Consider the following 26,155-nt stretch of genomic DNA (forward strand, 5'->3'; position numbering starts at 1 on the left):
CTCCCAAGAAACTGGTGCCATTACAAAGATTTCTAGCTGCTGACTGGTCTGTATTTGCTAAAAACCATCTCCCTTTAAATTTTCTGCTTGCAAAGTTGAGAGGGAATTAGCATACAGATGCTTCCTCAGACATGTGAAAAAAACCTGGGTCTTTCCTTTCCTCTGAGGCAACTCAAAGGAGAATGTCATTAAGGCTCTCAACACAAACCGTGGGGAAAGAAACACAAATCACAGATAAACCTGAGCGATTTTCAAATTTCAAAGATTGATAGCTGATGAAATAAAAACACTTTGGGTAAAGTATGAAGTGGAAAGCAGGCAAAGTAGATCACTGCAGTGCAAGATCAAGAAAATACACTTAAATTTGTTGTTTAAGTGCAGTAAAATCCCAATATATTAACAATTATTTCTGATATCTAGCCATGCCCTGTTGCTTAGGGAAGCAACTTGCTTTTACAATGAATTGAAAGTTTGATTTACGTATTTATTTGGAGATTTTCCCCTGAGAAAAGAGGCACTGCTAGCAGAGGTTGTTTAGGGGAAGAAATTCTGCACCCTGTTGAGAAACACTGAGGTTTTATTCAGGAACTGTGATGGCAGTGCTGGGTGGACAAGGAACTTTGAGAAACTTGGAAACGGAAGAAAAATTAGAAATCTCTTGGTTTCAGGCAGGTGAAGAAACAGTTATGACAGAAATGAAAACATGAACACACACATAGTTAAAAAAATAATCAGTAAACAGTATCTGAGAGACACAGAAAGCTTCAGGTTTATATCCAGGGTCCACAGTGATTTAAAAAATCCTGCAAAATCTAAAAATTCCAGCCCTACCAGGGAGCTGGTGATCCAAAAAGGGATTGAAAATTCCACCTTAGGCCTGGACAAAGGCAATGAAGGATGTAAAAACTTTTCTCATGGCATCTCTTGGTCACTCATAGCTTAAAATCCCTTGGGTTTTTTACCCCTTGTTTAAAGATAGTGGTCTGAAAAAGTGGAATTCAGTGTAGTGACTAACACAAAATTAGACTGTTTTTTGTGAGGGTTCTTCCATAAAGATAATAAAGGGATAATTGGTAAAAAGTGTGTAATAATAAGCTGAAATTTTAATCTTGGTACAGTTCTGATAAATCCTCATGAGGCCAAATATTTTTAGTCTTGCTGTTGAAAAAAAGATCCATTAAATTGAGTGAAGTAGATGTGGCAGTAATGGCAACAGAATTTCTATCTAGTGTTGGGCAAGTTGTTTGAAGAAACAAGAAACGTAAAAGTTGATAAAAGTAGTAAAGCCATAGGAGCAGGAAAAACACATTTTTAGCTGGTGCTGGTTTAATTTAAATACCTGCTGGAATTTTGTGCAGTTATCAGAGGACAAAATGAAACTGAAAACTCTTCAGGTAACCTCACATGCTGGAGTGGGTCCATTCAGCCCTGTTCAGCAATTCTTTGAATTCACTTTTTTCATCAAAATTTACTGGAAGATGTATCCTTCTGCCAGGTGAAAGACCTATCCACTAGACTGGAGCCCTGTTCTTGGGGTTTATGAGTCTATTCCAGCTTATTTCATGGACCTGGTCAATTGCTAATAGAAAAAAAATGTACTGGGAATGAGGTCCAGGGTCCCCAAAACCTCTCCAAGTTTTAGTGAGCATTGAGATTGAATGCAAATTGTGGTTTTTCAGGGAGGAGACAGTCTTCTAAATAGGATTTAGGAGCCATAATCTCTTTGGTGCTTTTGACAAAGCACCAGGAGGGCTGCAGAACTCCTCCAACACTGCCCTGAGTTGTGGCAGCACAGAAATCAACTCTGATGCTTTTGTCCTGTCCTCCTCTGCTGGTTCTGCTGAGCTTTTCTGGCCAGATCTGCCACCCTTGGGGCAGAAGGGGACTGCAGCACTCCAAAACTATGTGGGACTTTGGTTCAAGGGACACTGGTTTTGTCATCCTTACAGTAAACCATAATTGTATTCCTGGGATAGAAAGTTTTACTCAAACACTTACCCATCAAATTAGAATAAAACAAAAGGTTGGTTTTTAAAATTTTTTAATTTTTTTTTGATTTCAAAAGATTTTAATCTCCTCTAACTTTCCTATCTCCTAAAGATTAAAAGACTCAAAGCATCTTCTTATCTCTTCCCTCCCTTTTGCTGCAATTCCAGTTGCTCCCTGCATCCTTTCCCTTCTCCCCAAGCAGCACCTGGGTTTCCCTCCCTCTGCCCCTTCCACAACACCCTGCACCAACTCCTTCCCATCCCTGTGCCCACGTGGAGCTTGTTTTCACATTTGGCCCTGCAGGACAAAAACCTGTTTACTCTGCTCGCTCGGCTGTGGCAGCGCGATCTCGGCGCTGCTGATGCTGCATTTGCTGCTGATCTGGATCTCGCATTTATAGCCCGGGTGAGACAATTGCTGCTGCCACTTTTATGTCCCCGGCACGGCTTGATACGTTACCTTTGATATTCTGATTTAATTCTTTTGCATAGATTAGAGACCAGACAAGCTCCTAACCTGACCGGGGCGCTACCCTGTATTGACTGCCAATCTCTAAGTCACTCGGTGAATGCTGTTTGCAGACTCTTATCAGTTCATTAAAGTTTGTTATCGTTTATGCAGTGGCTCTGTACCTTGCTGGTAATCTCCAGTGCAGGATCTTATCAAGCACTCTTTTGAAAGTCTAGCCATACTCTATACCATCCACAGTATTTTTCTTGTCTACCTTGGCAGGGATAGCTTTGAAAAATTCCAACAAATTATTTGAGCAAGATTTTCCTGCTCGTAAATCCAGGTTGGTTGACTCTACTCAAATTAGGATTTTCAGTGTGTTTCCTCACTAAATGCAGCAAAACCGTTCCTATTCTGTTATTCATAGCTACAAATTGTGTTATGTTAATTTGTTTATATTATAAGTTAAAATAATTTTATATGTATATATTCCTCTGCATATGCATGGGTACATAAAAGTGTGTGTATGTAATGGAGATTACATTGAAGTATATTGGGCTTTAAAGCTGAATATGTTAAAATTGTTAATGCAGTATAAAATGCAACGGATAGAGTTAGGGACAGATCTTTGGCTGGAGTAAATGAATTTGACTTTGAATACATTTTGCTAACTTAAATGGTGTTAACTTGATTTATGTGAGCTGAGGAGTTAACCCTTATGCACTGTGCTTACTTTACTTCTGTGCTGAGAGATCAAAATGACTGTTGGGGTGCTTAACGTTTCTGATTTATCTCAGGTCTCTACCCACATTTCTTATGGATTTCTTTGGCTCAAGAAGTATATTTTTATTTGCTGCTGCATAAATATTTTTTAGTGCTAAATTCTTAATTCTAAATAGTATGTAATATTTTGCTTTGGACTAGCAGTTTCTTCTGCTTTATTTTTCCATTATTTGACTATTTGAAGATGTTTACTATCTCTCCCAGATTTCTGTTCCCATCTGCAGATCTTTCTATTACAATGATGAACCTGGCAATTTCTGGTAAATACAGTAAGTGGTTGATTAATATTAGATTCATGCTTAGAATGATTTTAATATCGGAAAGCTAACATTTTGCACAGGAAACAGTCCCTCCCTTTGAATTGGAACCAAATGAAAAATTTAAGACTAAAACAAATGGAATTTGTATAATCTAACTGAACCTGTTTAAAAGGTGCTGTAGCTCGGGTGCCACATCCTCTCTGCTGAAGTTTGCTGATATTTTGTCTGAATTATTGCCTGACATATAAATCATGGTAAGGAAAAACCATTGTGGTTACAGTTCCAAACAGAGACATTTTTCACAGAAAATCAAAACCTTAATTTTTTCCCAAGTTTATATTTTTAAAATGAAAATTGGCCTTTGCTCTGAAAGAGGATTATGTTTTTTATGAGAGTTAATTTTTCTTTTTGGATCAGTGAGAAAGCAAGCCTGATAGGGCGGTCCCAGGTGGGTCAAAAGTTTTCCTAAACTCCCATGGCGAAAACATGAGATGGGGGAGAACTGGATTTTAAGTTCCTGCTCACAGGTATATTGATTAAATCACAGCATTTAAATATACAAGGTCACAAGGTCAGTCCCACTTATAAACTGCAAAGCTCTTGGTTTGTTATGTTAGCAACAAAAATATCTGAATGCAAAACTGTATTTGTGAGTCCTGAAAGATGAGGTGCTAACTTTGAAGTCCAGTAGGAAGAATTTTTTAATCAGAATAACCACAAAACACCCCCCACTAAAGCATATTTGCTTTTCCCTGGTTCAATACTCTCACATTGCACTATTGTATATTGTCACATTTCCCCTCACCATTGGATGTATCAATTGCTTTGTTTTTAATAAGATTTTTCTCTTCAAATGAATAAAATAACAGCATATTTTGGCTTTCATTGTTCTTTTTACCCAAGTCTATTCACTTTGTGAGTCTCCCAAGCTTTTCTTGATAAGAAGGATTTTCCATTGATTTATCCTTTAAATCCATGTGGATCTTTATCATAGTGAAGTTTGAACTCTCTATCATTAACTTTTAAACTTATATTGACATGAAATGTGATTAAAGTTAAATTTTATAATTAAAATTAATTTTATAACAGCACACATGCCCAACTCCAAGCACAGGGCTCAGTTACTAGACTAATAGCATTGCAGCTACAAACAAACTTTGTTAGCTTCCACATAGTTATCATAGCAATCAATACTTGAATAATTAAATTCCTCCATTATCAAATTCTAGTCTTCTTTATCAGCTTTTCTTCCACCAGTAATTTTTTTGTCTTAATCTGGTTTCTCTTTGGAAAGCCTATAGCAGCCTTGGAGTTTCACCAGACAATCTTTCTTTTCTTCCCTGTTAAGTTCTGTAACCCAAATTATTCAATGCCAAAATCTGAAGTCCTTAAAGAAGATTCCACTAAATGGAAGTTTGATCAAACTGCATTTTGTTTTATTTTAATAGAGACTACTAATTTTATCTTGTCTTGGCCTTGAGTGAAATCCTATACTTGTAAGTATTTGAAATTGCCATTCATTTTCTTGATTCATTCTCTTATTGATTTTCTTTCCAACTATTTCCATCCAATGTATCTAATAATTATTAGAGATGAGGGAAGAACCAAGTGCCTGCATCCACACCCCTTTGAGCATTGTGGCTCATGCCCATCTTTAATTAACATAAATGCAAGCAGAGAAGTTTTCCAGACTAAAACCAATTGTTTTAATGCTAAAACCTTACATTCATCATTTTCTGGTGCTTTTTGACAGGGGTTTGGTCAGGGGTGACTCCTGGAAGAGCATTACACATCCTGAAGCTTCATGCTCCTCTCAGACCTGATGCTGAATGACTCAAGCAGGAAGGAAGGGGAAGGATTCCTGCTCCCTTTTATACTCCTGTGGAATCACTCCAACCTCTTTCATCTGTTCATTACTCTATAAATGCAACACTTTCCAAAAGAAATTCACTGTTGAATTAAGGGGGGAAGTGGGACACAAAACAAATGGGGGTGATAATGAATTGAAGTGATGATCTGAGGAGCTCATAGTGCTTCATAAGCATTAATTAATTAAACCTGACTAGATCCCAGTGAGGTAGGTATTAGGGCCCACACTCCAGGCCTGGCTGCGGTGTGCTATTTCTGTATCTCAAATTCATTCTGTTAATGTGCATTCTGATGAGGGGACTGAAATGGTGTCTGACTAGTAGAGATGACTGTGCATATATTTAAACTGTGAATATTCTGCACGATGAGCCTTCTTATGGAAGCGACTTACTTTTTTTTTTTTTTTTAATGCAGCCTTGTTCCTGAATAAAAAATGCACGATAAATGAATTGTACAGGGAGCACTGAAGGGCTACTGATGACCTATAGTTATGTACAGTGTGTAACTCATCCTGTTACCCAATTAGGATGATCAGAACTTTTCTTTCTGTTGCTGAAAACCTGAGTGTGCTTCAGTGAGTGTATTTTATTTCTTTTATAGAATACTTTATTTAATTGCTGTAAGAACTTAACCTACAATTTCAACTGCAATATTTAGAGGTGTGAAGAGTACTTGAATTTTTTTAAAAATCCATTATAAAAGTCTTTCTTAGCTTTCAGTGCAAGAAACTTGTTTTGTTTTTAGTACTGGTGTAGAGCTTTGACTCCTAATGAATGTTTTCCCCTTTTTTTCTCCATCCTGCTCTAAACAAGATGTTGTTTATTACTTTGAGCATTATATGTAAGCCCCAAGAATATGCTACATGTGACTGGAGTTTTTGGCAGACTTTGAGAAACTGAAGTTTCCAGAAATTTTGCTATGTTTAAACATCAGAGCCTTGTTTTAAGGAAAGATTTCTACTTCCAAATGTGTGGTTGCCTGAACCTTTTACATTTTCAAGTCAGATTCCTCTGCCAAATAACACACTGTACCTTAACTATAATAAAAAAGCAGAGACTCTGTGTTTATAAAAACATTACAGGAGCAACTGTGATCATATTTCTTGAATTTATTCTATTCATGTGCTCAAATATGCATTTTTAGAGTGAGCTCTCTGCTGCACCGGTCACTTACAGGAGCAGAAAATGACATGTAGAGGCAGCAGGCTGGCAAAATGCAGCAAACCAAACTGGTAAAGGACAGGAATTCAGAGCCAGACCAAAATATGAGGTCAAGGAAGTTGCTCTTATAATAATAGTGGTTATCTGTTTAATGTGTGATCTGGCAGTGGTTCGACACTGACCATAAGCAATTACACATGTTTCTAAACTGGTGGTATATGAGCCCTGAGCAACTCTACACAGGCTAGATGCGCTGTGAGAAATGGGCACTTGCTCTATTCTTGTGGTTCTTCTTGCTTAATGTCAATTAAAATTACAGCTTAGTAACAGATAGAAATTCTCCCTGTGTAAAACAGTGTCTGTACTCCCTCTCTCAGCTGCCATGTACTTAAACTCCTATATTGAAACCAGTTTTGTGAGGCAAGCTCCTGTCGGGGCTGATAAATGCTGCATAATATTCTTCTCAACAGACATGTGGTTAGACACGATTTCTCTGACTCCCTGGCTGTTATTTGAAACAGCTTTCTTTACAACCCAGCTCCAGTGGTGGTGCCTCTGAATGATGCCCTTGTTCTGGGTTTTGTCATGCAGGAGCCTGGAAGGGAGCAGGACATCCTCGGTGTGTGCTCAGCTGCCTGGAGGTGACCTCTCAGGAGTTAACAGCAGGGAGATCTCTGTGATACCAAACTGCCTGAGCACAGATTAGGCCCTGGGAGCTGCTGTGGCCTGGCCCTGGCTCTGACACCAGTTTTTCATGACTTTGGTGAGCTCGCTGGACGGCACATCTCGTTGGCTTTTAATAGACTTGGATCCCACTGTTAAAAGAGCTTCCATGTCCTCTTCTGTAAAATAGCTTTGGAATGTTTTCCTGGGCTTAGGAGGATGTGGCTGCTGGAGTGGGAGCTGTGCAGTTGAGCTAACTGCAGTAGAAACTGTGCTAATGAGCTATGAAGACACCCAAAAAATGCCTCTTCTCCCCAAGAGCAAGGAATTGTGTAGGCTTTGACTCCTTTAGTACAAGTCCTGTTACTGCTGGCTCGAACCTCAGCCTTTGCACAGAAGCAGCTGTTTGTCACCAACCTACCCTGAGTACCATCTAGAAATAATCATTTAAAAAGGGGTATGTGAACTGCTTAAACCAAATCCCAGCTGAGGTGCAAAGCCCATGAGGTCTTCTGAAGGCTCTTCACCTGGCTCTGGCCATTGCAGAGGTACCGACCTCATGAACATTCTTAGCAAACTCAGCACAGATACCTGCAAGGCATCCCAGAGGAGACTAGTTTGTTGCCTGAAAGGCTGAGTTGAACAAGGATTCAATGACCAGAGCACATCAGTTAATCATCAGTCATTTAAGAGCTGTATCAGGAGCCTTGCAATAGTCCTGAAGTGGTTCCTGTGGCCACGGGTTTTCATATCACATCAGTGCATGTGCTTTGACTGTCTCCAAGGCTTCCAAAATGTAACTTTTCATACTTTTACTTTCCAAAAGCACACAAAAAAAGAAAAGGGCTGCAGAAATCCATGCTTGTGGCCGAGAACTAAATAAGGAAATGCAACTGCTTAGTGAAGAGCCACCCCCTCTGAGAGAAATGTCAGCAGCACAATGGGCACTATTATTCCCCTCCTTTGCAACCAGACTGGGGGGTTATGCTGGAGTCTGTAGGAAAGGGCACCAGAATCCTCTCACAGCCCAAACTCTGATCAGCATTCAGTGCTCCCTTTTTGGGGTGCCACAGGCAGAGGAGCCCCTGTGCTCCCTGGCACACCCACGGCTTGTGGGAGGCAGCTGGAGGAGCCGCTTTCCTGGAGGCTGCTCTGGTGCACAAGCCATGCTGTGGCCCTTTTCCCTCATTACTGTCGTGCAAGACAGTTGTTAATCACCTGTAATAAATAAAGTGCAGCTCTGGAGTATAATGAAATGGTCATGTGCAGCAAATGGCTTAGTGCATCAAACAGCTCTACTGCTGTTCCATGTGTTGAAAAAAAAATATATATTTTGTGATAGAGAAGGATTTTTTCGACTTTTTCCATAACATGTCCCTTATTTTAAGGAAAAACCCTCTCATTGAGATGATCTCCTTCTATTCATTGCCATATGGACCCTCTACTACTTTCTATTCATGAAATCTGTACTTAGCAAACTATAGCAATTATCTCCACAAAAATGTTCTGATAGGGAAAGAATATTGTTTTAACCTTCTTTATTGTGATTTACCAGCTGGAAACAAGGAAAATATCCATGATTTCTGTGCTACTCAACTCTCTGGAGTCTATCAGCAGCAACTCCACCGGCTGAGCTTGGAACCAAGAGTTTTATGGAACAACTATCTGGATGTGTGTTCAAGCAAGGTGAAAAAATAGCCCAGGCTGTGTTAGCTGTCCTATTATTGAGACTTTTTTTCTGTTATATAAATAATAATAATAATAACAATAATGTTAATAAATTATAATCCAACTGACTTTGCAGCTCTTTCTCAGCATGTATCTCCTCTTGTGGGTGAATGAGAAGGTGAAAATATCTTTATACTTCAAGTCAATTTTAGTGAGCTAAACAGCTACGAATTTGCTAATGTTGGGAACGTTTAATTTGGAAGGTGTCTTAATATCTTGGAATAGTCTTCCTAAAAAATAACAGGACTTACCTTTTATATTGGAATATCTAGGAAAATATGGCAGATGTTTTAACTGGAGTCGTGTCAGAATTTAGCTGGGAAATATATTGATCTTTATACAAGGCTAAAAAATATTCGCAAATTCACTGTTGGGCAAAGTGTGTGCCACTGTTAAACTGGAAATTCTTCTTCAGATTATGAATTTTTTTGGCAAAGTTTTTGGTCAGAAAGAGTTAAAATATTTCCCTTTTGATATTACGGAAACAAAAGCTTGACAAGACAAATGTTTCAATTCAATTTTGTAATTTTGGGTTTGTATTTATTTTAAATTATATATTAGATTAACCTTCTATATTATTTCGACATCACTCAAATGAGTGCTTTTGATGTTTCCCACTCATCATTTTTTGGAAAATCTTTCCCGTGAGAAATTTTGACTTCTTGTTCCTATTCATTATCGAAAACACTCTTACCAGTCTTTGTACCTTTGTATTACCCACATTTGGGTGAAGAGCCAGCTCTGTAGGAAGCCTTGTTGTATCTGTGCTGTATCTTCCCTACAAACTCAGAGTGTTCTCTATGTAAAAATAAGTTTATTGTTTATGTCTTAAACCTTTTGGTCTTTGAGGAGTGTGCTGTAGGTGATGACTCAGAAAGATCTACCTGAAACCCTGTCTTGGTGTGCTGTTAAACAAGTGACTGGTTTTCTGCTGGTTTATAAATCTGACTCAGTTCATCTTCTACAGAATTTGGGTGTGGAAAGTATGGGGGCAGCAGGGTTTGGATGCTCATCCAGCTGCCTCATCCAACCATTCCTCCAGTGCCACGTGAGACAATGGATGAAGCGCATCATTTTCAAGAAATGTTAAATTCCTCAAAACAGCTGTAAGGAGTGAGTTAATTTCTTATGAAGGAACAAATAGCTTTTGACCTCTGAATTCCCATTTTGTTTTACTTGAGGGATTTAACCTGAATCTTTTTCAGGAGCAGGAAAGACAGAGCTCGAGGATAATGGGTGAAGTTTCTTCCTTGCTTTCTCTATGGTAGCAAGATCATTGGAGAGGCCCAGATGCTCCGGTTGCCTAACCCTGCAGATTATCCATTTGGAGATGCCTGTGGCACATCCCCATCTTGCCTCCCTGGCCTGCTGCAGGTTTTCTCCCACTCCAGCAGCACATCTCCTGCAGCAGCCGCGCGATTCCTCCCCTGCAGCCCGCGTGGCAGAAGCTGCTCGCGAGCCTCTGTGGGAGTTGCCGCTACGTTTGTGAAGACGCACAAGTTTTGAGGCAGAAATGTGGCTCAGAATAGCTCTGTCTTACTCCCATTCCCTGGAAACACGACTCCAACAAGGCGTCTGCGAGGCACTGAGGGTATGAAAGCGTATTGCAGAGCGAGCAAGCTCGTATCATCAAACACAGCCAGCCAGTACAAAAATTTCAGCCATGTAGTGTGGCGCTGATTTAAAGTGGTCTGGAATGCAATAAAAGGTGAATCTTCATTCAGAATTATAGGAAATGATTTTTTTTCCCCCTGGGCAGGCTTTGAGAACTGCTGAATTTATTCTTGTATTTCTTCCCAGTCATTTTGGAAGTGACTGAAACTGGCTGTTCTCAGAGTTGGACTCCAGCTGAATTGAGAGGGTTTTCCTCCAGCCTGTGCCTGACCTTGGGTTATAGGCACTTCAGAAAGCAAAGGCAGGGCTGCACAAACAACCTGCTTCATGTCTCAGTCATACTGGCCCCACGAATACATCTTGGGATGGGTTTCCATCTGGGTAGGCTGGTTTGCAGCCCAGCTCATCTTGGAAGACACAGTAGGACAGCGTTGGGAAAAAAAAAATGCTTAAAAAAATAATTGGTGTTGCATTCATTCCCAGAGTCGAAGGGAAAGTTGGAGGGAGGCATGCAGGAAGCAGCAGAAATGCATTATGCATTTATTTTAAAGTAGTAATATATGCAAGTGGTTTTAGACCATATTTATTATCAGGGATGTTTATGTATTCATGCTGAACGTGGGATAACAGAGTATATAAGGATATATAATATTAGTGAAGAAGAAAATGACTGGTATAGTACTTTCTCCTAGCAGTTCCTTCTCCACTAATGCCCTTACACCTTTCTTTTTCAGGCTTTTTGTAGCATCCTAAACAGAAGGATATTGAAGGGAGCTGATTCTGCTTTGATCCTTATGCTTGTTGTCAAAGCGCTTGGGATTGAAGAGACTGTTGGCTACAATTGACTGTGACAATTAGGAGATGATCAGAGCCCTAGAGTGGAGCACTTAAAGGGTAATTTACATGTCAGTTTGTCGAATAAAAAAAAGATATTCAGCTAAGATTTTTTTTTCCCCTTAGAGCCTTGTAAACTGCAATTTGTGCTATAGTAAGAAAAACCTGGCAGAGGAGTTAGGATAGCCATTTCCATTTGAAAAGAGGCAATCATAAGGCCACTGCTGAGCCTATTGTCCACTAAAAATGCTGATTTGCAGTCAGGGAGTGAAAGAGTGGAGCCATCACTAAATAGAACCTCGTGCAAGGTAACTCCCCCTTGGTGGCTTTCTAATGTTGGCTGAAGGTTTTATATACCTTAAATCCCGCATTTACTATCATTATAACATTGTTACTGATCATGAATGTCCTTTATCATAACAAAAAAAATGAAGGTATTGAGGGGGAGGAACAGGAGCGACCAGGCAGTGGATAGGCTCTCACCAGCTATCTATTGTATCACATCTTTCTTGTTCCCTCGCCTTTTGTGTGCCATCACAATTTTCTTCTTGTCACCCTTTGCACTTTGCCATTCAGGCACCTTCCATAACACTTTTTCTCATAGGGTTTTTTTTTTTCCCCCGTACCTATTTACACTTCATTTTTAGACTCACTCCCAGGAGATTTTTAGCATTTTCCACGTTTAACCTGCTGGGAAAGGAAAAGAGAGAGGGAGGTGACAGTAGCTGTTCAGAGTTTGCCTTTCTGTGTGATTAGGCTGCAATACAGACTGTAACACAGACTGGAGACATGCGGGTCGGAGAGAGGACTGAAGTTAAGGCAGCTGATGATTAAACAAACTTGTTTGTGATAAATCCCTTTTTCTTATGTGATAGCTCTGATGAACCTAGAGTTGCTTTGACTGCAGAGTTATATGAACTTATAAAAATATCTAAACCCAACACCTCCCTCATTATTCTGGTTGGTGTGAGCTGTAGCATATGTGATATTCCTCACGGTTTAAGGAAGGGATATTAGTGGGTACATATAGTGTTTGTATATGCAAATAAGTGTGTTTATTTTGAGGTTCCATCGTAGGCTTTTCTTCCAGAGATTGGATTGGCTCCCTTTTTACTCTCATCTCCTTAAAAGAAGAAATAGTCATCTGTTCCAGTTCAGGAACCAGAATGAAACACTTTGCTTTGTCACAATTACCAAGTAGCCTTTGCTGCTCAGATGTGCATTGCATAAAGCCCCCAGGGGTTGCTTTTCTGGGGAAGTTTTGCAGCTTCCAGTAAAAGTCACACATATAGATCACAGCTCTGATTCTGATCCCTGGTCAAACACCACTGATTTGAACAGATTTAGCATTTCTGTTCGTGCCAGTTAGATATAAGTATCAGGCCCTGTGTTTCCATAAGACCCCCAAACTGTCTTTTCTTTTGTCATAACCCTTATGTCCTTAAGTTTTTTTGCATATTGAATCCATGACAATGGGGTTTCTATGTAAAACTGTACTGGAAACATTTTTTAAAACTGGATTGGAAACATGTTTTAACCTGACTTTTGCATGGGGGGTGAAGAAGCACTTCAAAATATTTCTAAACTTTGCAGAGTTTCTCTTCAAGGTAAATTTAAAGTTTAAATTGAAGAAAATCTTATACTAAAAGGCTTTTCTTCTTTAGGAGAATTATGGTGTTGTCACTCTCTCCAGGATGCTATAAATGGGAGATGGTGGCTTTTGCCCTCTCTCGTTGCACTAAACTTGCTGAACATCACAATATTTGTATGTGTTTATCTCTGTAACCAATGTAAAGAGCAAACAGGGATGAATAAAATATGAGGAGTAAACAGTGTGACAGGGCAAGTCTGAAATGACTTTGGCTTCATATGGGTCTGCAGAACTGAGGCAGTGGTAAATCTGTATTAAAAATAAATAAAATATCTGCTGCAGCAGGAGGTCCTCATCTCCCAGGTAATGGCTAAATGGTGAGTAGATGAGCCATCACCATATTGATTTAAACATTTTTTTCCAGCCAGTCAAGATTAACTTTGATGTGTTCTTACCTTCCTTTTATGGGTTTGCAATTAAAGCAGTTTCAGAGAACTAATTGTATAAGATTCTAGTAACTGAGAAACCTTTTGCTGGAAATGTAATGGATGAAGGCATGAATCATTTTGGTTTCCCCATACTTTACCATGGAATTAATTTTTTGAAACAAGCAGGAAGAAGAAAGTTTTACTCATTGACCATGAATTTTGAAAAACCTGCATTTTCAGGGTGTAGGATAATGAAAAGTCTTCCTAATACTTCTGGAACGTAAAGTTGCTTAGAATTTACCTGAGACGTGCTTTTTTTTTTTTTTTTTAAACTACCATTCCTGTTATTAAATATAAATTAATTAATTTGAAAATCATATATTGATCATAATGTTAATATATTATATATATTATAGTGGCCCTAGAAGAGCCTTTCTTTCTCAAAAATACATAAAAGGCAAAAGGGTACATATTCACAGTAAAAATATACTTCGTTATGCAACCCTGGGTTATAAAGATTCAGAACGAATTCAGGTTTTAAGTTCACAAGAGTAAATCATAGTGGTGTAACTGCTTTATGTAGGTGAGAAATTCTACTCACGGTAAGGCGTTGTGGAACTTGACTTCTGCAGGTTGGAAACAGTTAAAGATCATGACAAATTATGTGTAGTGAAATACTCTGACCCCATTCAGTACCTATTTTCTCATTCAGTCTGAAATATATCCCTTTATTGCTTTGTGAATTAATAATATGATGTTGGACAACTACAGATGACTTCTTGTTAATTAGAATTTCAGATGCGTGCTATGATGCATCAGAACTTTCTCTATTTTCTGCTAATAGGACACACCGAGTGAATAGCAAAATGTTTTTCAAGAGCAGGGAAGGAAAATGATCTCCTGATCTAAATAAGATGTTGCCCTGAGGAGAGACACCTAAATTCTCAATGCCTGGCTTTCAGGAAAGTCTTTCAAAATTGTGGCACTTCCCAAATTTGGAATTTTTGAACAAGTGTTGAACTAAAGACCTGTGATGGGAAAAATCTGGTCTCTGTGGTGATAGGGAGAAAATACTGACTGTATGGCTTACATAAATTTGTAGTCTTTCCTAATTGGCTGTTTTATTTAATCAGGCCAGATCTTCAAGTGCTGGAAAATAAATATAACTTTGCCATTAACCATGGGGCAGCTGAAGCTCCACAAAATTTATTTTTATTGGATAAATATTAGAGAAGGTAAGAACACCCTTTGAATGCATTTCTGATAGTAAGATGGCTCTTGGGGACCAACCTCACTGTTCTGGGTGTCTCATCCTAAGTGAATTTCAGTATTTAGCTGGTGCACATCCTGCTTCACCTATAGTCTTGAAAAACCTAGCCCTAATATTGGTGGTATGTTTCAGGCTTCACTGTACAACAAATAATTTTAAAACTAAAACTGAGAATTGATTTTTTTGGTATCTTGTCTCCTTTTTTTGTTTTCAGTTCCATCTTTGGCCTTACTTCATAGTCACATAAGGATCTATTCCAAAGAACTTTTCAGAAACAGGGAGAAAAAAAAATAAAAAGGTCATCCTGGTGCAAGTTGTTTTTCAAGATTCTCTCCTAAAATGTGAAGTAAAGGCCAAATTTACTGTCAATGGAAATGAAGTTTGTTCTGTTGAGGCAAACAGCTGAGCTCATGTCTGCCCACTGAGCATCAGAACCAGCTGAAGCTGAATTATGAATTCGATGAGTTTTTGCTTTCTTATATAAGAGCGCCCTTACAGTGAGTTGACTAAGTTGTCTCTGATATCAAACAGACTCATGTTCAAAAGCCGCACGAGGGAAGGTGATAGAATTATTTCATGTGTTATTTTGTCTTGTGATGATGGAGGTAGTGTTGGTATCCACCAGCTCAACCCTCTCTCCGTGGTGTCAGTTCTGGCTCCGTGTATGGCTGGAAGGGTAACGCGTTACCTTCCACTGGCTTCTATCAGCTGGAAATCATGATAAATTTATAGCAACTGGACTGTCTGTTCCTTTCCCAACTAAAAAAGATGGAATATTAAAGGGCTTCCAAAGCACAAAAGTATTTCTTGTTTGCTATCAACAGGAAATGACACTTTGCATTTTTATCTGAGACACAAATGGAAATGCCTTACTCTGTACTAGAAAGGAAAAACATGCAAACAACTCAGAAATGTATATGGTTTGCATAGTTTTATAAGGCTGGTGGTATTTATGAATAATCTCTTATAAGTTTTATTCCTAGACATTTAACATGTTCCTCCTTTTGCTGTTGGATGTACAGACACTGGGTAAAAAACCAGGCAGGGGGGCTGAAGCAAAACCTGGAGGAAGGCATCATTAGATGCACCTCTCACTGAACTTGTAATGCAAGGAGGCATCACTTGCTGGAGTTTGCTTTGCCTCTTTGCTAAATTCTTTAGGGAAAGGAGGTTATGCTCAGAAAATAGAAATTTGAAGACCAGAGCTGAAGAAATGTGATAGATATATTGTACCTGTGATCACTGACTGGTCACAGGTACCTTCCAGTACCTAAAGGGCTACAAGAGAGCTGGAGAGGGGCTTTGGATGAGGTCGTGGAGTGACAGGACAAGGGGCAATAGCTTCACACTGGAGCTCTTTGGTATCATTTCAGGGCGTCAGGTAGGACAGTGTGGTGCAAAGTGCAACTGTGAATCTCTCTCTCTCTAGCAACACACAGAGAGGAAGGTGTTAAAATTCAATGGTTTGAGTGTCTTATCTTGCTAAATAATGTTTTGTACAAATTTCTCATGAAAGCTGTAGCTTGACTTCACAGATAAGTCTATTTTCCTTCTGTTCAAAATGCCAGTGAGTTTCTAATGCCACCAAGACAGAACCATGGGCTTCAGGCTGGACAAGTTCCAGAAAAAGGGCCAAGACACTTCAGATTCAGGTACCTCTGGAAAAATCCAGCTGTTGGGTCTCAGCTGGACAAATGCTGACCCCATGCACAATTGTAGAAGTTGGATGCTCTAACCCCATGCTGTGGCAAATCCCAAGTGTGTGAGAAGAGAACAGAAATCTCAAATTTGCAATGTTTTAAAAAAGCCCGAGGCTGATGAGAAAATTAGCTTTGACATTCTGAATTCATGCTGGAAAATGTAAGGGAAAATGGGCTGATTATTATTAATAATCAGTAGCAGAAGTCAAATGTCTGAAGGACTATTTGAACTTCAATGATACCCTCTTGAAAGTTTGAAATGAACTCTTCATGAAAAGTTTAAAACTCTGGGTATTTGTTCATGAGCCTTTCTTTAATGTCTGATTGGGGGAAAGTATAGAACAGATGTTTTTCCCTGTTGTCATAGATAGCTAACTTTTGTCTCTTTCTTTAAAATGTAAAATATGCATCACAGTTTGGAAAACATTCACAAACGATTACTTCATACTGTGAGCTGGAGCTGCTTTCCAGAGGGATACATTATAGTCTGGTCAGATGCAATTGCCTGCAACTACTATTTCCTTTTTTTAAAAAGTTTTGCCATCTTGATAAACTTTCATTAGCAACTCAGCCCAACTTGGGATACGTTATTTATAAGCCAGGAATTTCTCCTTTAAGGATATATAGAGACAGATGAAATAATGTAAAAATGGCAATTTTCCATTGGAGATGATGAAAGTGCATTTGCTTACGATTATTCCCTATTTCATTCCAGCAACATTCCAACTATAATTTTAATTCTTTTGTAAAGAAAATATTTTGACAGCATAGAAAGGCATCACTGATGTTTGAAACTTGCCTTTTCTTCCCTTTTCCTCTGACACTGTTGTTTTTCAAGCCGATGTGTCTTTATATTTTTTCAATATTGGTTAAAAATTCCCTTTCTCAAGTGAGAGATGAGCAAAATGAGCCCAGAGGCAGGGAATCGGTGCAGTCCTCTCCCAGGTGGGAATAGACACTCCCTTGTTTTCCCTTCCTTTGCCACCATTTTGTTCCAGCCCCGAAAAGCAGCAAATGGTGGTTATTGTTTCTTTGCAGGGTATGGTTTTGTACTGGATCCATGTGCAAAGTGTAAACATGTCATCAGTCCTCATTTGCTATATCCAAAAACATTCCCCATGTCCATATTTGATTTTCAAGTGCATCTGTGCACTGATTGAAACCCTCCCAACATGCTGCTACGCAAATGCAAACCCACACATTGCTGATTTGGAATCAAATGCTCTTATGCTTCCACACTTCCATTTCAAAGTTTGCCTCAGAGTTGCAGTATGTGCCCTTTTATCACATTTTTTTCCCCCTCTCACAAAGAGATCCCTGTGTTCATCGCAGGAGCCTGGTGCAGTCTTTTCCATTTTGTTCTTATTTATTCCTTGGAGCCTGCTTTTATTTTCACAGCTTATTTATCCTTTGTTTACAGCCCACATGTTCTCTTAACCAACAAAACCAATATTTAAACAAAGGAAGTAAAATGCTGAGTTATAATATAGGAATTTGCTATGGATAGAAAGTTGGATTGCAAATAGCAATGCATTTTGCCATTAATGTGCTGCTTCAAAAAGGAGAGAGAAAAAGCTTATTGAGTTGCAAATTTTCTGAAGAAGATGAATCTCTTATAAACTATGATGGAACATTTTCCTTTTAACACCCATCAGACTACTCGCCCCACCAAAAAAAAAAGAAGGGGGGGGAAGAGAAAAGTGCCAAAATGTGTAATTTTAAAGCAAGTTCTGTTGCACCTAATTATTTTTTCCATCCCTCCTGATATACGGGAGTTACCTTAACTGCAAAGCTCTGTAGTACCCTTTGCCTGTCATTTTTAATCAGGTTGTTTTAGGTAATTTTTGTTATGCCCCTCATTACTGAATTGTTTATCAATAGGTGCACCAAGTGTCACTAGCTTTTCTCATCAAGCCAGGTCTGACAAAGAGCTGCAGTGCATGGGAAAGAGGCAGCTAGGTGAAACTAATGCCATAGATGTTTGATTCATTAGGAGCTTATTGTTAACGGGGATGTCTGATTGTAAAGGCTCAGTCAAGCAAAAGAGTGCAGAGTAATCAGTCGGATTTATAGTTTGCAGGGCTCAAAAAAAAAAAAAAAAAAAAGAAAAAAAAAGAGAAAAAAAAAATCAACATAAACCTTTGGATATAGCAGAAACAGAAAAATCCCCTTTGGGCAGCCCTAACCTGAGACCAGCCAAATAAGGTCATGCTACATGAAGGTTGCCTGTTAGGTGATGGGAGATATAGGAGGATTACAGCCATATGGCATGGCCTATCATACCTTCTGACTTAAGATAACAAAGCCAAGCTTTGTGCTTAGCTGTTTTTGACTGACATCATCAATTTTATTTTATGTTGGTCACCTCCGGTAACAGGAAAAAATGGCCTAGGGTTGATAACACATGCCTGTTTTTTTTAGTATTAAGATGCCTTACAGCCAGTTTTGCGCTGTAAAAAATTTCAAAGAATTAGTAGCTTGTTCTTCTATCAACCATCCTCCAGCAACTGTCAGCTCCCCCCTCCTTGTTTTCAGTTTGTACCTTGCAAATGAGAGACAGCCTTATTCAGAACCAGATGTAAGGCTCCTAGAGAATGAGCGTAAGCTGTTGTACTTTAAGCCTAATGGGAAGTTTTATATGCAAGGGCCTTGAACTGATTAGTATAATTCCCTCTTTAATACAGCTGTCCCTCCAGATTAAGGTAAACCAAATGTTGCAATCAGAGATTAGTGTACCTTGCCAGTTATTAACATCCCCGGTTGCTCGCCGAGCACGTCAGGCACTAATGCTGTGTATTTATTTGCCACTTCCATGCTGTAACTTGAACTTCTGCACCTGTCCAAGCATTCCAGGGAAGAGAGGGGTATTATTGGGAAGCAAAAGTTTTATACCTGTTCCACCTGTTTGGTTTTGTCACCGCCTGAGATTTTCTTTTTTTCCTGCCAAGATTGCCAGGTGGTTTAATCCGTTCCTCCGCCGGGTTTATGAAGAAAGACTTTGTCTGCTGAATTGCATTTGTTGCCCCTCATCTGCTTTCCCTTATTGAATGTGTGCTACTCACCTAAACCGCCTCTTTATTTATTTATTTACTAACTTTCTTTGCCTTCCCCTGGCTTTTTTTTTTTTTTTTCTCCTGCAGAGGCTCTCTGGCTGCTCTTTGTGTGCCGAGGATGCGGCTCCGGGCGGGGAGAGGCAGCACCCGCTCCCGCTGTGCTCGCATCAGCCCGAGGTGCCTCTTGCCCAAGGTGGGTCACGCAGTTGTCTTCTTGCATTTGGCAGGATATCCTGTCCACCAGCAACACAGATGTCAAGGGGGACAATGTCCGGGTTATCGAGGCAAGATCTTTGCCTCCCCCCCACCTGATCAGATTTTCTAGATAAATGTACACCGTAAACAGACTTAAAAAGCTTAGTGGGGTTGAGAGTGTCTTGTGCAGCATGGAGGAAATCGATAAAGTTAGGCCGTGCTAAATAACTGTTCCTCAAATGCACTTAATTACTTTAGAAGACTGTTAATTTACCTGCAAACATGAGAATCCTGGACAGGAAAAAAAGAGTTGCACAAGACACAGAGGGAGATGCTGCTTAAATGGGGTTTATTTCTTTTACACAAACAATTAATTAACCCTACAGTTTAAAAATTAATAACAGAAAGAGAGAATTTGCCTTTTCTAAACCAAAAATTGAGACAACCCCCCCAACAAAATGCTTTGAAATACCTGCCCCCAGACCCTCTCAAGCAATGTGCTCTTCACAGGGAATGCAGGGCTGAATGTCAGCTGTAGTTTTTGGAATATTGTTGCTTTCCAGTGAAGACCCTGTTAGGACACTTTTTTTTTTTTTAATTGAATATATTCCTTGTTAAATAGATAATTGACATAAGGTCAGAAAGGGCCGTTTCAGCACAGTCCCCCTAATACCAAAGTTTACCGCCGGCTGCACACTGCCTGCACGTTATGGCTTAATTGCAGATTTTTTGAAAAGACAAAAATATGTTCATATCTGAGGAATTATGTCTTGCAGCCTACTAAATATGCTAATGCAGTACTAAGCAGGGATAAAGTTCTTGCCATACCACCCAACAGTTGCGTGGGACACGCTGCCAAGTTATTGTTAATTGTAAAGCGCATGCAGGCTTTGCAATCCATCTTAATTGTCATACTTACTCCAGGTTTGGTGATAAGGCTAGATGGGCTGTTTTAAAGTGACAATGTTGACAAGGGGAAAGGGTGTGGGCTCGGGCTTGCAGTTCTGGAGGGGTTACGCGCTCTGACCTGCCGTAGGTTGATATGGACAGTCTGCAAGGGGATTTTAGTTGTCATGGGGTCCCCAGGCAGTTGAATAGAGTGACTGTCTGTCCTGCTTTTTCCTGTTAGGATCCTGACACGTGGAGCATTGATGAACTCAGCATAACGTTGAATAGGAGCTTTTTGGCAGCTGAGACACAAGGGCTAAGCTGCAGGTCAGAGATAACACTAGTGCAGATCTCCTCATGCACACAGTTAGTAGCATGCTTTCTTCCCTCCTGAGTGCAGGAAATAGCTCATGTTAAATACGTTCACTTTTCAGTTTTCCTTTCTTCTAAAACGCAGCTTGACAGATTGGGCTTTTCAGCTTCCCCCCCCTCCTTATTTTTTATTTTTTTTTTCCACCACCTCTGCTTTCTACCTCAGAAATACTCTTCAGGAAGCAGGAGTTAATCTTGGTGAGGAAACGATAAGGTGATACTTGATTTTTCAGGGGAAAGCAGAAGGATATGACTGCCCGGTAACTGCACAAAAATTTGCAGGGACGCCTTTTTTTAGGGCTTCCCTTTGCTTTTTCCTTTCTCCTCCTTAGAGCAGAGAATGGGCAGGTCTGGCTGGAGGTAGGCAAGGGGTTTAAATAGCATCGGGGGCAGGAAGGAAGTGCTGGGAAGGTACATCGATAAAAGCCGCTTCCCCGCGCTTCTCTATCAGCTCCCTGGATCAGGTGAATCTGGTCGTTCCTTTCCCAACTTTGATGCATCCTGGCTGGCACAGAAATGTGTCTTTGAAGTCGTTTTATATTCGGCCAAGTTTTTTTACGTGGTTCCCAAAGAAAGAGGGCAAGCATTGTCTCCGCTAAATGATGTCAGGGCCGGCATCCTGTGTACCGAGACAATGTTGAAGCCTCTATCTGCTCTTGGCATTGCTCTTGAGGCTGCCTGGGCTGTTTGAAGTGTTTGTGTCAGCAGGCCCTGAGCCTGATGGAGATTTGGGCAGGGAGATCACTCTTAAACTGCCCTTTGCCTGTGTGTGCACACACAAGTGTGGTTTGCTGGGTGGCAGCAAGCCTGAGATCACCCAACCCATCATGCAGCTAGGCATGAGCTTGACGCTGCCTGGAGGCAGAATCCTGCCCAAAGTGAGTGGAACTGTGCACAGTTGTGTTGGGCGTTGAGGTGGAGCAGGATCTCTCCATGGGAAGGGGTGATGGGGGGGCTCTCCTCCCAGCAAGGTGGTGTTCAGCAGGAGCAGGGCAGAGCCAGGATGAGACCCTATTGTGTGGGCCCGTCCGCATTAGCAGATTCCTGTGCCTGTGTTTAGACTTTCCACGATTTAATTGGGCCTCTGCAGCGAACCGTTTGCAGTCCAGGGGCCAAGGCTATTGTTTGTTCCTGTGGCTATCACCGAGAGCCACGCAGACAGGGAGAAGTATAGACATAAATACTGCCTTTGTTGCACTCTGGATGCTCCTTTTGCTATCCTGAACGATTTCATGCTCGCTCTTGGGTGACTTCAGCAGCTTTTACAGTAGATGCACTTCTTTCACTTTCTCGGAGAGGTGAGAACTGGAAAAAAGATGGCAGTACCCATTTGCATGAAATGGCCTTGCAGGATATGGCTGTTTTTTGCTTTCTGTGTAAGGAGAGGGTTTGTGGCCACAGCCAGTGCCACCCAGAGCTTGGGGAACACTTCTCAGCTGCCACTGTGGGCTTTTTCCTTGGAAAGCAGAGATGGGAGCTCTGCACATATTCTTTGCAAAGCCATGAATTCATTATGAAATTTATAGGATGAGATCTATGACTGCTCCACACAGCAGTTTGGCCTTTTCATTCCAGAGAGGGTTGGACAGGAGCTAAGAAGATCTGGCTTTTGTTTCTAACTCTTCTACAACTTCCTGTATGACCTTGGGCAAGTTGCTTAATCAAGCTGTCTCCAGCTTTCCTTTGTAGTAATGTTGCTTGCAAATGCTAGAAGCGTTGTGAATATGCGAGGCTGATTTGGTAGGTGAGTTCAGGTACTAATTTGACACCTTGCAGAGAAAAAGCAGCCCTGTGAAGTAAGAAAACGGAAGTCTCAGTGTCTCACCTTGGCTTCAAATGCAGGATTCAATGAAACACCAACAGGAGCAAGATGCTGGCTGGTTTGAATCAGGGTTAGTTGCACATAGTGCCAACCTTGGGCATAAATTTTGCTCTCAAAAGGAATGGAATAAGTAATGGAAAGTTATCTAAATGAAGGTCAGAGAGCATGTGTAGTGAAAGCATATGAGAAATATAGGGCCTGAAGATGAGAAAGATATCAGGGATACAGGTATGACATAGCAGGAATAGTCTGAATGTTGGGGTTGTTCAGCCAGAAGGAGGCTCTAGAGAGATCTTAGAAGCCCTTGCAGCACCTAAAGGGGTTCCAAAAGAGCTGGAGAGGGACTAAGGACAAGGGCCTGGAGTGACAGGACAACAGTAATGGTTCCAAACTTCCAGAGAGCGGGTTTAGATGGGATACTGAGGAGAAATTCTTCCCTGTGAGGGTGGTGAGGCTCTGGCACAGGGTGCCCAGAGGAGCTGTGGCTGTCCCTGGATCCCTGGAAGTGTCCAGGGTTGGACAGGGCTTGGGGCAGCCTGGGATAATGGAAGGTGTCCATGCCCATGGAAAGGTGTTAGGAACGAGATGGTCTTTAAGGTCTCTTCCAACTCAAGTAATTCTATGATCCCATGAATTTCCTTGTAGGAACAGACCTCTTGCTGGCCCTGCATGCAGAGGGGATGGAAGCCTATGATCTACATCCCCCAGGGAAAGGAGAGCTTGTCCTAGGAGTGCAGCCCATACAGTTCAGTGCTAAGTGTCATACAGTGACAGGAGCAGATGACTCTCGGTTTGGGGGGGTTGAGTAATTTTCTTAGAAGAGCTGTTTCTGTGCACACACAGAAACAAAAATGTGTGTGAGCTACAGAGAGCTCACACTGCCTTCATTAAAGCCATGGACATCTGAGTGCCTGAAGATCTGATAGGACTTGTTGTTTTAAAGTGGTAAAAGTATGTTATTAAAGACTAGCATATCTAGGAGCTTGATCACAGCCTGGTTTATAGGGAGTGGTAATATCTTTATTAAGCCAACTGATATAGTTGGAGGGGGAAAAAACAGACAAGGCCTCTACAGGGCTCTTTACTGTAATTAAAATAGGCTGCTTATATCTAGTTAAATAATATGTAAACTCTTAAGGCCAAATGCTGCAGCTAGTTACTATTAGTGAGAAACTGTAAACTACAAAATCCCAAACCAGGAAGTCCCATGGAGATAAAAAAATATCTAAAGAGCAGTCAGAAATGTGCCCTATATTATTGATGCTTCAAGCGGTATTAAGCTGTGAAGGGCTGGAATGTAAACAGAGTTACAGATGTCTGATGCCGTAGGTTGAATTAGGGAAGCAGGAAATGCACTCCTTCGCTTGGGATGTTTGGAAAAAACACCTTCTGCTTGGCTTTATCTGAAACAGTTAAAGGTTTGTTTAACCTACAAAATAATTCGGAGGAGAATACACCAGGAAAAGTTGTTTCTTCTATTTTTAGTGCCAAAAATAGGAGCTGTGCAAACCAGCAGAACATGGTCCCAGCTCACAGGGAGCTGCATTTTAGAAATGACCTAATGAGAGAGGGTCACAGTAAGGGTAGGTTGTGTCACAATGGAAAAAACTACAGCTGTACACACACATGGCTACTCGGGGTAGGCAAGCCTGATCCTAGAGAGACAAGTATTGTGCATATCTTTGTCATGTAAAGCTAATGATTATTTTCCTCCCTCGGGGTGAAGTGCAAAGGATCAGTTTTGTTTCTTAGAAGAGGGTGGGAGAACAGTCTCTATAAACCGCTCTGGTAATCCTGATACTTTATTTCCCAACCTTGAAAGCCTACAGCCTTATCTTATCTCCCGATGGTTGTTGTTACCCTTGCCAAACTCTGCTGATGGGCTGCTAACATCGTTACATTTGCTCCTGATTTGAGTAGGTTAAGCGGAGAGCAGACATTGCCTGTTGCATGTTCTGGTGCAGGCCCTGCTCCTCTGAAATTTACCCCGAAGAGGGCAACCTGTTGCTTTGAAGGAGTAGTTTTTTTTTTTTTTTTTTTTGGTGGTGGTGGTTTTTTGTTTGTTTGTTTGGGTTATTTTTTTGTTGTTGTTGTTTTTGTTGTTGTTTTCTTTTTGTAGTAGCATTAAAAAGCTCAGAACCCACCTTTGTGGCTCCAGGGGGAGGAGGAATGAATTGTGGTGGTGCAGGATTTGAGCTCTGTGGGGTCAGGGACCCTCAGGAGGCTGATGTGCAGTAGTGGCTGACTTGTTCCTCAGAGGCAGAATTACCCTCATGCAGGCTGGTGAGGAGCTATTTGCAAGGAGATGCAGTGACAGGACAAGGGGGAATGGCTTTGAAATGACAGGAGGTAGGTTTAGGTTGGCTATTAGGAGGAAATTCCTCCCTGTGAGGGTGGGGAAGCCCTGGCACAGGGTGCCCAGAGCAGCTGTGGCTGTCCCTGGATCCCTGGAAGTGTCCAAGGCCAGGCTGGACAGGGCTTGGAACAACCTGGGATAGTGAAAAAAGCCCCTGCCCATGGCAGGAGGTGGAATGAGATGATTTTTAAGGTCCCTTCTAACCCAAACCATTCCATGATTCCATGGATGATGCTCTGGGACACAATAACCTCCTACTGCATTTAAAATGAACAGTGGTTTGTGGGGGGGATTACTGAGAATTTAAATTTCTCATCTCCTGCAAGTTCTATGCTGGCTGCAACATGGGACAGTTTGTTATAGCAGACAGCCCTCACAAACCTGAAATAGTCGTTGTCCTTTTCATCGTGATTGTTGTTGGTAAACTCATATAAATGGGAAGTGCCATTTCCTTCACATTGTTTGAAGTGTATTTGTTCAAGAAATAACTGAATAACAGTTTTCCGTTTTTAAAGCAGGAGACTTTTCCCTAATGCCCTAACTCTAAATTAGTATTCTGGATATCTCGATGAGCCCAGAATAGTAGGGCAGCCAGGGCAGGTTACAGGCATCCCAGGAGTTAATAATTCTCCTAATAATTAGCTTTTTATTTATTTTTTTATTAGAAATTTTGACTGTCATTTATTTCTTACTTCCAGCTGAAATGCTGAGTTAGGAGAAAAAAGGGGTGTCAAGTATCTGTTTTGGGATTATTTTGTTTGGATGACACCTAGGTAACTTCAGAGACACCTTTGCTGGCTGGGAGCTCTGGGGCAGAGCAGGATTACTGTGACAATGTGGTTCTCTGAGTTTCCTTTCTGCACAATCCTTTGAATTAGTGACTTTAAAAGAAAAGGCTTCATTTCTTCTGTGTCTGCAGTATGTTTTCCTCATTTTTTTTCTTTCATTCCTCAGTTTTTGCTATTTCATAAGCCTGAAACAATAGTAGTGTCTTGACTGATGGTAAAGGAAATAGGTGAGAGTGTGGAAGATCATTATAATTAAATCATTCAACATAAAACAAACCAAAAAGAAAAAGAAAAAAAAAAGCATCGAATTTGTTTTTGTGAGCAGTGCTAGTTGCCTTGCCA

At 40.6% G+C, this 26,155-nt stretch overlaps 1 long non-coding RNA gene across 8 annotated transcripts; it reads left to right on the plus strand.

Annotated features, from left to right (window-relative positions):
• Positions 1–2,288: 2,288 nt before the first annotated feature.
• Positions 2,289–19,554, plus strand: LOC135309244 (uncharacterized). Of its 8 annotated transcripts, XR_010369549.1 has the most exons (10): positions 2,331–2,394; positions 3,447–3,491; positions 4,931–4,978; positions 5,236–5,559; positions 5,766–5,925; positions 7,103–7,274; positions 8,730–8,860; positions 9,870–10,015; positions 10,108–10,610; positions 11,251–13,097. It is a non-coding gene; the product is annotated as an uncharacterized LOC135309244 (long non-coding RNA). The 8 variants fall into 8 exon arrangements; XR_010369550.1 differs by lacking the exon at positions 5,236–5,559; XR_010369547.1 differs by lacking the exons at positions 3,447–3,491; positions 4,931–4,978 and having other exon boundaries at positions 2,321–2,394.
• The last annotated feature ends 6,601 nt before the right edge of the window (positions 19,555–26,155 follow it).

Source organism: Passer domesticus, chromosome 10, assembly GCF_036417665.1.
Source record: "Passer domesticus isolate bPasDom1 chromosome 10, bPasDom1.hap1, whole genome shotgun sequence".
NCBI classification, from domain to species: Eukaryota; Metazoa; Chordata; class Aves; order Passeriformes; family Passeridae; genus Passer; species Passer domesticus.